Below are 10112 nucleotides of genomic sequence, written 5' to 3' on the forward strand. Positions count from 1 at the left end.
TTGAAATTGACAAGGTTTTCAGCCGTTGGGTAATTTCGGAGTAGTCTCCAAGCTTTATTTTGTCTATTGTGCGCTTTCCGACAATCATCGTTCCACCATGGGATGCGACGTTTCTTGGTAATGCCGTTAGTTTGCTTGATACATTTCACTGCAGCGTCAATAATAAAACCTGTTAGGCATGCTACAGCATCGTCTATGTTAAAATCAGCAATCTCATCTTCGTCTAAAAATGTAATTTCTCGAAACAGTTCCCAGTTGGCTGACTTGGTGTTACAGCGAGGAAAGTCAGGCAAGCATGTATCTTCTTTTGTTAGCTTCAACATAATCGGGAAGTGGTCACTCCCAAAGGGGTTCTTGAGAACGGACCACTCCAGATATAGAATTAATGTACTCGAGACAATACTCAGGTCTATAGAAGAGTAGGTGTTGTGTGTAGTGCTATAGTAAGTTGGTTCTTTTTGTTTAGTAGACATGCAGCTGACGAAAACAGAAAGTGTTCTATTAGGCGTCCTCGCGCCTCTAAACGGAAGTCGCCCTATAGGGGATTATGTGCATTTAGATCACCAACGACTATATATGGCGGAGGAAGTTCATCAATTAAGCTTTGAAATTGCGTTTTTGAAAGTTGACAGCACGGGGGGACGTAAATAGAGGTAATTGTTAGTAGCTTCCCGAACAGCACTGCTCGGACAGCAACTGCCTCAAGAGAAGTTCGGAGGTTTAATTGCTTACAGGCAACACCTTTATCAACTATTATAGCGACACCGCCCGACGAAACGGCAGCATCATCACGGTCTTTGCGGAAGATGGCATATTGCTTTAGAAAGTTTGTTTGTGTGGACTTAAGATGTGTTTCCTGAACACACAGCATCTTTGGAGTATGTTTATTAAGAAGTTCTCTAATATCATCGAGGTTATGGAGAAGTCCTCTCACATTCCACTGTAAGAGCTGTGTGTCCATTTTAGATGTGTTTTGTGCTGTGTGCTCAAGGATGGAATGTTGTTAGCTTACGGACCATTTCCAGGGGCCGTGACACGAGATTTTTCTTTTTTGGATCGGTCGACAGAGTCGCGCCGATCCTTAGGCGCTGGCGGCACCCTCACACTCGGTGTTGTGTCCATTGCCTCTTGCGAGGCGCTGGACACGCGCTCTTGCGAGCACTGTATTTGTTTTGAGGGCCTCGCCTCAAAAGACGAGACCTTCGCGTCCGCCAGCCCGGAGGTTGGTGGGTCTTTTTTGGATGGCGGAGCAACACTGGCTGCAACCGCCGAGGGGACGCATTGCGTCACCGCTGGCTCACTACGCGTATGCCAGACAGGCGCCAGGGGCCGCTGTGGCGCTGCCCCCTCACGCGCCACTTCGGCAAAGCTAGTTTCTGGTAGGCAGGACACCTGCCTTTGTGCCTCCTCAAATGAAATGTTTTGTTTTACTTTAATTGTGACAATTTTCTTTTCCCTTTTCCAGCACGGGCATGACCGCGAGTATGCGGCATGTTCCCCATTACAGTTCGCACAGTGAAGAGAGTTTTCAAAGGCATCTGATGTGTGCTCTTCAGCACTGCATTTCGCGCAAGTTAGGCGGCCTCGGCAGTTCTGTGAACTGTGGCCGAACCGCTGGCATTTGAAACATCGGAGGGGGTTTGGTATATATGGCCTCACTCGAAGCTTGATATACCCAGCCTCAACGGAGTCGGGCAGTACACTTGAATTGAAGGTAAGTATCAGGTGTTTAGTCTGGACTTCTTTGCCATCACGCATCATCCTGATTCGTTTCACGTTTATGACATTCTGTTCGCTAACACCCTCCAGGAGTTCAGCCTCCATCAGCCCTAACAGGTCATCATCTGAGACAACGCCACGGGCGGTGTTCATGGTTTGGTGTGGGGTTACTATTAATTTGGTATCTCCAATTTCACTAGATCAGGCAATTTTTCATATTGTTTCTGGTCGCGGAGCTCCAACAGGAGGTCACCACTTGCCATTCTCGAAGCTTTATATCCTGGGCCAAAGATTTCTGTCAAAGACTTTGAAACAAGAAAAGGTGAAATTGTTCGCACTAGTTTGCCGGGTGTGTCAGCGTGGATAACGTGGAATTGGGGAAAGGATACTCTCTGGTGACCGAAAAACTGAAAGACTTCATCGGTGCACCCTCTTTTCTGAGGGCGATCAGGGAGTGGGGGGAAGGAAATAGCCATAAGAAAAGGTCTATTTTTGGCAGCGGCGCCAGCCACCCACCACGGAGTCCTACAAGGGGACGCTGCAGGGTCTGTAAGCACAGGCCCTGCAGACGCCAGCTGTACACCACCACTATAACCGAATATGGTGTATCCAAGGTAGGATAGCCACACAGGGTTAACCCTTGCCGCCAGGAAACACGGAAGTCAACGGAAGAGAGGACAGGAAAGATTTAAAGTAAGAGAAAGGCGAAGATGTGAGGGGGAGACAGGAAAAAGCGACTGGCGATTCCCCCCAGGCGGGTCAATCCGGGGGTGCCGTCTACGTGAAGCCAGGGTCAAAGGGGTGTGTTGCCTCTGCAAGGGGGCCTTAAAGGTCCAATCACCCAGCGTCAGCTCAACCCCCAGGATCCCCTTTTCCCCGGACACGGCAAAGCCACGCACGGCTAGGCGTGGGAGAGAGTCAAAACTCCCCCGTTAGCTCGGGTCCGTGGTGTCGCTACACACCAAACGCCTACTTGCGCAGGCGCCCCTGCGGGGTTCATTCGGATGAAGAATCCGAAAGTGGTCCAGGCGGAGCTTAGAGCTTCAACGTCTCACTTTCACAGCATCACAGAGGTCCGCCAGTTCGGCAGAAGTGGTATTCTTTGTTTTTCATCTGATCAGCTCTGTGTCCAAGACCTATTGAAGTGCTCGAGTTTCGTGACCAATCCGGTGAGCGCCTTTATTACCCCGCATCTGGCATGTGCGAAAGGTATTGTCCGCGGTGTCAATGTTAACTTGACCCCGTCTGAGGTATTAGAGATGTTTGCTGTGACTGGTGCTACCTCCGTTTATAGGTGTGCATAGCTGGTAGAAAAGCAGAAGATGCCGACTGAGTCGCTAATTGTAACCTTTGCTGAAGCGAATCTCCCAAGCGAAATCAAGGCATGGCCACTAATATACAGAGTGGAACCGCTATCACCGTGACCACTCCAGTGTATGAAGTGCTGGCGATACGGTCACACTATTAAAGGATGCAGGTCAGAACTCAGATGCCGGGTGTGTGGTGACAACCACAAAAGAAATGACTGCAAAGCTAAAGAAGAGAAATGTTGTCTCTGCAACGAACAACACTGTGCAGATAGTTCTGATTGCTCAGCTAAGGCTCGAGAAATGCAAATTCTTGAAATTATAGGGCGTAGGCGCTGTTCTCGACGAGAAGCCTTAGCGAAAATACAGGCTAGAACTCAAGGGTATGCCAGTGTTGCAGCACGACATCTCTCGGAAATAAATGGGTCGATTTCCCTGAATATCGCGGAGGTCGTAGAAAAGGCTCTAGAAAAAGCCATGGAACGACTGGCTTCTAACCTTTGCGATTCTCTATCTCAAATTTTGGCTAACCATATGACTCACATATTTGGTACAATGGGAGAGTCAGGCCTAGTATCCCAAAATGTTGAGAGTTCACGACCAATAGCTGACGGTGAATCGGAAACTGCGCCATCGTAATATCCGTCTGCAGGAGCCTCTGCAATAGGCGTCCACAGCCAAAACGAGGAATTTGAAACAGCACCATCGTATTCTCCGTCTGCAGCACCCTCTGCAGTAGATAAACAGAGTCTAAGTGAGGACAAAGCTGCATATACAATAGATTCAGATGACATGGATTGGAACCCTAGGTCCCTGAAGCGATATACATCCCCTGTGTCAAGGAAAACTAACTCACCGAAACAAACAAAGAACAAAAAGTGTCTGAAGGAAAAGGAGAGCCTTTCAAAGAGAGATATCTTGAAAGAAAAGATTCTGGAGAAACCTAGAGCGGAAGCAGCTCTTTCGAAACCATAGTGTCGCTTAAGATTCTCCATTGGGATTGCCGATCAATTTATTCTGCATCTACGGATTTGGTATACTTGACTTCTAAATTCGCTCCTGATAATATAGCATTACAAGAGACATGGCTATCTGTACATAATTTGTTCCAGTTAAATAACTTCCGGTCTTTTCTACTAGGCCGTCCATCGGGAGGTGGAGGTGTAGCTTTCTTTATTAATAATAGAATTAGTATGAAAGTCAAATGCTCATACAAACATATGTCGCCAGAATGCGAAATTTTGGCAGCAGACATTAGATTACCCAACTGCACTCCTTTCACTTTAGTTAATATGTATTTTCCGGATGGAGTTCAAGACACACGAAGTGTGGATCTAGCTACAAAGTCGTGGTGCAAAGACGAAGTTTTAGTTGGAGACTTTAATTCCCACCACACGAGTTGGGGTTTTAGAACTGATCTGAGTGGGAAACGCTTGTAGGAGTGGACAATGGCTAATGACCTGACGTGCCTCAACGTAATGACCTCCACATTTATTCGTAATCACTCCAGGTTGGCCTTAGATTTAAGTTTTGTCAGTTCGGCCATTACTACTTCTTCTTGGAAAGTGCTGGACAGTGGCACCAACAGTGACCACTTACCGACAAGTTTTGAAATTTCTTGCCTGATAATCCATCTTGTTCAAATGTAAGAGTATTTGTAAATGACACTAAATTTAAGAATGATCTGAAGTCAGCACTGGCTTTTCACTCGGAAGAGAGCGATGATACAAAAGCACTGAAATAAACGCAGTCATTAAAAGATCTTACAAAAAAGCCGAATTTACTGTTGTAAATTATGTAATTATGTAACACCCCCCCTGTGGGGTATTTAAGGAAATAAAGTGAAAGTGAAAGTGAAAGTGAAAAGTGAATCCACAAAAAGGGTATATAGCCGTTGGTGGAATGACGAATGTACAAGAGAGCACGGACGACGTCAGGCAGCTTGGAAGCAGCTCTTACATAATCAATCCACCCAAAATTGGGCCGATTATAAATTCATTGCAGCTGGCTTTAAGAGAACGGTAGCTCAAGCTAAACAAGAATATGACAGAAGACATTATGAATACCTGTCGAAGCCTAAACATATGAAAGCACTGTTCCGAAATATGACATCTTGAAAAATCTTGCCATCACCAGTTAATGCAGCTTGTGATAATCTGGTCGGCTCAAGAAATGACCACTACCTTGAGGCAATCGGTTAAGGTCTGGAAAGCAGATTTACTTCAGTAGTGCCAAACAACTGGCACAAGTCTACGACAAAGTCTGACTTTGACGAAGTGACCCAGACTGAAGTATCCAACGTTATTAAACATTTACCTTGTGCGTCTCCTGGCTCAGATGGAATCACAGTACCCATGATTAATATTCTGTTCAATCTATCACCTCGAGACTTCGCCAATGTTATTAACTACTCCTTAAAAAACTCATGGGTGCCGCAGGATTGGAGGATAGCAAAGGTGATTCCTATACTAAAAAATCCGGGTGTAGGATTAACAGTCGATAATATCAGACCAATCTCTCTAACATCTAACATAGTCAAACTAGTAGAGAGGGTCCTACATAGCCGAGTAAGTATCAGGATGGCAGACAATTTAGTAATAAAACCGAACCAAATCGGCTTTCATAGTGGTTTCTCTATTTGGTGTGCCCATGCTGATTTAGAGAGCCAAATACAGCTCGCGCGAGAAAGAAGGCAATACGCTGCTTTAGTAACGCCTGATATAGCCAAGGCGTATGACAGTGTGGAGCACTTCATATTGTAAAATACGCTAAAGAGATTGAATTTCCCACAATATTTTATTGAGTGGGTGGCAGAATTTTTAAAATCAAGAGAATTCTACTGCATCAGGAATGGATGTCCCTCATCTAAATTTAAACAAACGCATGGAGTTCCCCAAGGAGCAGTCATATTTCCAGTGTTATTTAATGTTTTAATGAGCACAATTCCAACAGATCAAGAAGTTTCTGTCTACATTTATGCTGATGACATCGCATTCTTTGCTGCTGATTGTGGTATTTACTCACTACAACTTAAATTACAAATATATATTAACATGTTAGAAATTTGGTTGCAGTCGATTTCGTTATCTTTAAATGTCAACAAAAGTGCGCTCATGGTGTTTCCGCTTGCAGAACCAATTTCAATTTCAATTTCAATTCTATATAAACAGAAACACATCCAACAAGTAGTCTCTATAAAATATTTGGTAATCATTTATAATGACAAACTTAACTGGAGTCCACACATAGAGTATATAACTACCAAAGCACAGCGGGCTTCAGGCTTACTGCACAAGTTAAGTAACCGAAAATATGGGTTACGGAAGCACACCTTGATAACGTTGTACAAGATGTATATGCGCCCTATCATGGAATTCGCTGCATATTAATCTCGGGTGGCCCTGCTTATAAAACGAAACCTCTAGTTGTCTCAGAGCGAGAAGCACTGCGAATGTGTCTGGGACTCCCCAGGGTTGTGGCTATCAACGTACTGTACCAGGAAGCGCGCCTGCCTACACTACTTTGTCGATTTCGAATTTTGACCGTACAAGCATTTTTAAAATTTTATAGCTTACCGGCAAGAAGATCTCAATATGCTTTTATCGCAAACCCAGAAGCCTTCTTTCTTGCTCATTGGCCACGGTTTCACACACCTCAGATAATGTTTGTACAAAAGAATCTACAAAGTATAAATGTGAACATTAGAAATGTAATTGAGACTAATGACTCGAATTGTCAAGTTATAATAGAGCATGATGATATATTCCCCCAAAACGCCAAGTTACAATCTCTCAAATTTTCAAATAACATATTATTAGATTACTAGGAACATGCAGAAACTAAAAATATAATAGCCACAGATGCTTCCGTAAATAATCAAAAGGCAGGTGTAGGCATTGCCTCTGATTCGCTTGACTGGCCCTTTCAGTGAGACTGCATGACTTTACTCCAGTTTTGAAACGGAGCTCGTGGCGATTATTTTAACTCTTCGAAAAATCCCATCAAATCAAAACAACGCCGCCATAATGACGGATTTTCTTTCAATTTGTGCAGCTCTGACAGCTTCAGAGAACTCTCGAATTCTAAGCACATTCACAACATTCGTACCCCCGCAGTTAAGACTCCTGAGGTTACTAAGGGTTCCGGAACACTGTGGATTAAGATTAAATGCATTGGCCGATTCCTTAGCCCGAGCCGCAATTGATGGGCCAGTTTTATCCACACTGCCAGATGTTGAATATATTACGGCAGTAAGATATCGAAAATCAGCAATCTCAGCTGATACGATAGAAAAAGTAACTACATGGACAGAATATAACCACCTGATGTTTCCACTGCAACCCCACTGGAGCCAGTCCAGAAAGCTCGAAGTTTTAATTACTAAATTTTGATGTCGTGCCCCCCCCCCCACCCTTAAACCTGTATCTACACAGAGCTGGTCAGACAACAACATTCCTCTGCGCATTCTGCGGAGAAATGGAATCACTAGAACATTATTTTTTGTATGGTCGTCGCTACGCTATACATTCGAAAATGGTTACTAGTTATTCCATTTCTGAAAATAGGCGTTAGATTGACGGCGGAAACGGCGCATAGCTTTGGTGCCTCAGTTTTGGGACATTGCCACAGGGATGCTTTCGATGCCATTTGCGATTATATTCAGGCAATCAAGCGTATACCTTTGTGACCTTCAATCACAAAAAATTATTATTTATTACTCCCCAGGGCAAGGTGAGGTAAACGCAGCTCAGTGGTAATCATAACACCTCAAATCTCAAAATCGCTCAACTTGACTTTTCTATTTTTTTCTCGTTAGCTCTTTTTATGTTATTTTCCTTATGTTAATCTTATTATAAACAAGTTCATTACACATAGGTAAAATGATCACAGAAAAACTGCACTAGACTTTATTGGCCGATCCCCCTGAGTGGATATGAGCCATCATCCCAAGGAAACAAACAAACAAACAAAGACAACTTGGTCTCAGCTCGCCAGTGAGTCTTCCCAGTCTATTCTTTTCTGTGTTCCTTTTTTCGCCTCGTGCTACACAAATTTCTTTCAAATGTTTCACCAACAAGCCCACATCGCCACTCTTGTCGATGCAGTCAAGGTGAAAAGTAATAAATGTGTGAATTTTTGTATGTTAATTTTGCTATTTGCGGGCATAGAACAGCATTATAAAGTTTGTAGGAAAGTACTCAAACGTGATAATTGACACAATCTGCTGTATGTTCAGTAATTTATAAACTGGTGAATCTGTGTTGTTCGTATGAAAGGAAGGGCACGTAGTGCCGTATTCCGTGCTACTTTTAGAGGATCCAGCATTGTAGGGTATGTCCCTTGAATCGCTATCGAATATGAGATGTGTGAATGTAAGAATTAGTAACATAATGTTATCATTGCCTGTGATGAAAAAATGTAGTGTAAATATTTGGTTTTTTTTCTTTTATACTCACACGTAGTCTCACGAACATACATGCATAGGTTGGCAAACTCACTCATGCGTGAACTCTCACGGACTCACTCGGATCGAGCTGTAAGTCAAAGTGAGTCCAGGTGAGTAGTATTTTCGTGATTTAGAGTGATTCCAAAGCGCCAAATATACTTTTTGAGCGAGTCTGAGCGCGTTCCACTTTCTTTTGCCGACTCAAGCATGCATGTGCCATAAAACTTGTGTGTCCAAGTAGACGCCAAGAAATTTTGTGTCACTAGCCCTTTCTAGTAGTGCATTATCTATTTCAGGATGGTTAATTGAAGTGAGGTGAGTGTTTTTTGGGGAAACTATAGTACACTTACTTTTAGAGCTGTTGGCAAGGAGTTCGTTAGCATGAAGCCAAAACGTTAACCTTGTCATGGCTGTTGCTGTTTTGTTGCATAGTATATTTTTGTTTTTGTTGGCTGTAAATGTACAAACATTGTCTGCATAAAGGATACAATCTTCATATGTGATGAATGGTAGACATTGATATGACGTAAAAAACAAAATGGCCCCAAATCTATTCTTGCAAAATAACTCTGTTCGTTATAGACCAACATGACGACACACCTTTTACATATATAAGTATATATATTTCTAATATTTATATATTTAGACAGAAGTGTTTATGTGGACCCACATATTCTATAGTGTTCTATTTGGTTATTAATGTGTCATTGTAAAGCATATCAAATGCCTTCATGAGGTCAATGAATGCGCCAATTTTAAAGGGGCCCTGCAACACGTTTGGAGTACCGTCAGAAAACGCTGCTGATCTGTAGTACAGACTCCTGAAAACACGCAATCCAAATATTATAGCACAGCACGTGGCCTGGAACTCGCAATAATATACAAAAGTGAGTAATAAGTTGCTTTCTCTTCTCTCGACAAATAGCGGAAAATGCCCAAAAATCACACGTGAATTACTCATCTATCCGCCATTGGCTGATTTTAACATTGCGCGCTTGCTCGTTACAGAGATCGCCGCGGGAGGCCACGACTTGTCCCCGCGTGCGCGCGCGAACACACTGAAAAAGCGGCACACTCGAAGAAAATAAGGTGTTCAAGGCCACGAGGCACATGTGACGTTTTTCTGTGGCCCTGCCATCCCTCCCTGCTCAGCTTCCAGCGCTTTCGTCGGGACGAGAGAGGAGAGAGTGCAATTGCAGCATGCGACAAACCTTTGTAACTCCTCTCGCACTGGACAGTATCTTAAAATTTCGCGACGTTCAATTCGTGGGGCTGTAAGCTTTTCCAATAAATTCATTTTGTGGTTACCTGAAAAAGCATTTCAGGGGTCATTTAAGTTATTCATTTTCTGATTTACTTTTTTTTCAACAATATTAGGTAGAGGATGTTCTCTTGATTTTCCCTTCCCCTCGAATGCATACAAATTATGATTCTCAAAATTGTTGGGTATTCAGCACATTGCCCTTTCAACAACTTTAGTCAATGCTCGCAATTAGTCGTTGGATGATAGTTAGCAACTTTCATCCTGTCACGTTTCATAAACATGTGAATTATTTTGACGACTTTACTTTCTAGGGAAATCAACCTGTTTAAAAATCGTTATTTATGACGTATATGTAATGACTCAGCTAGTAGTGTAG

The 10112-nt window shown here is 43.2% G+C and overlaps 1 long non-coding RNA gene across 1 annotated transcript; it reads left to right on the top strand.

Annotated features, from left to right (window-relative positions):
• Positions 1-1408: 1408 nt before the first annotated feature.
• On the top strand, positions 1409-9808 carry LOC119167825 (uncharacterized). Its single transcript, XR_005109310.2, has 2 exons — positions 1409-9359; positions 9481-9808. It is a non-coding gene; the product is annotated as an uncharacterized LOC119167825 (long non-coding RNA).
• The last annotated feature ends 304 nt before the right edge of the window (positions 9809-10112 follow it).

The sequence above is a fragment of the Rhipicephalus microplus genome, unplaced genomic scaffold (assembly GCF_043290135.1).
Source record: "Rhipicephalus microplus isolate Deutch F79 unplaced genomic scaffold, USDA_Rmic scaffold_16, whole genome shotgun sequence".
NCBI classification, from domain to species: Eukaryota; Metazoa; Arthropoda; class Arachnida; order Ixodida; family Ixodidae; genus Rhipicephalus; species Rhipicephalus microplus.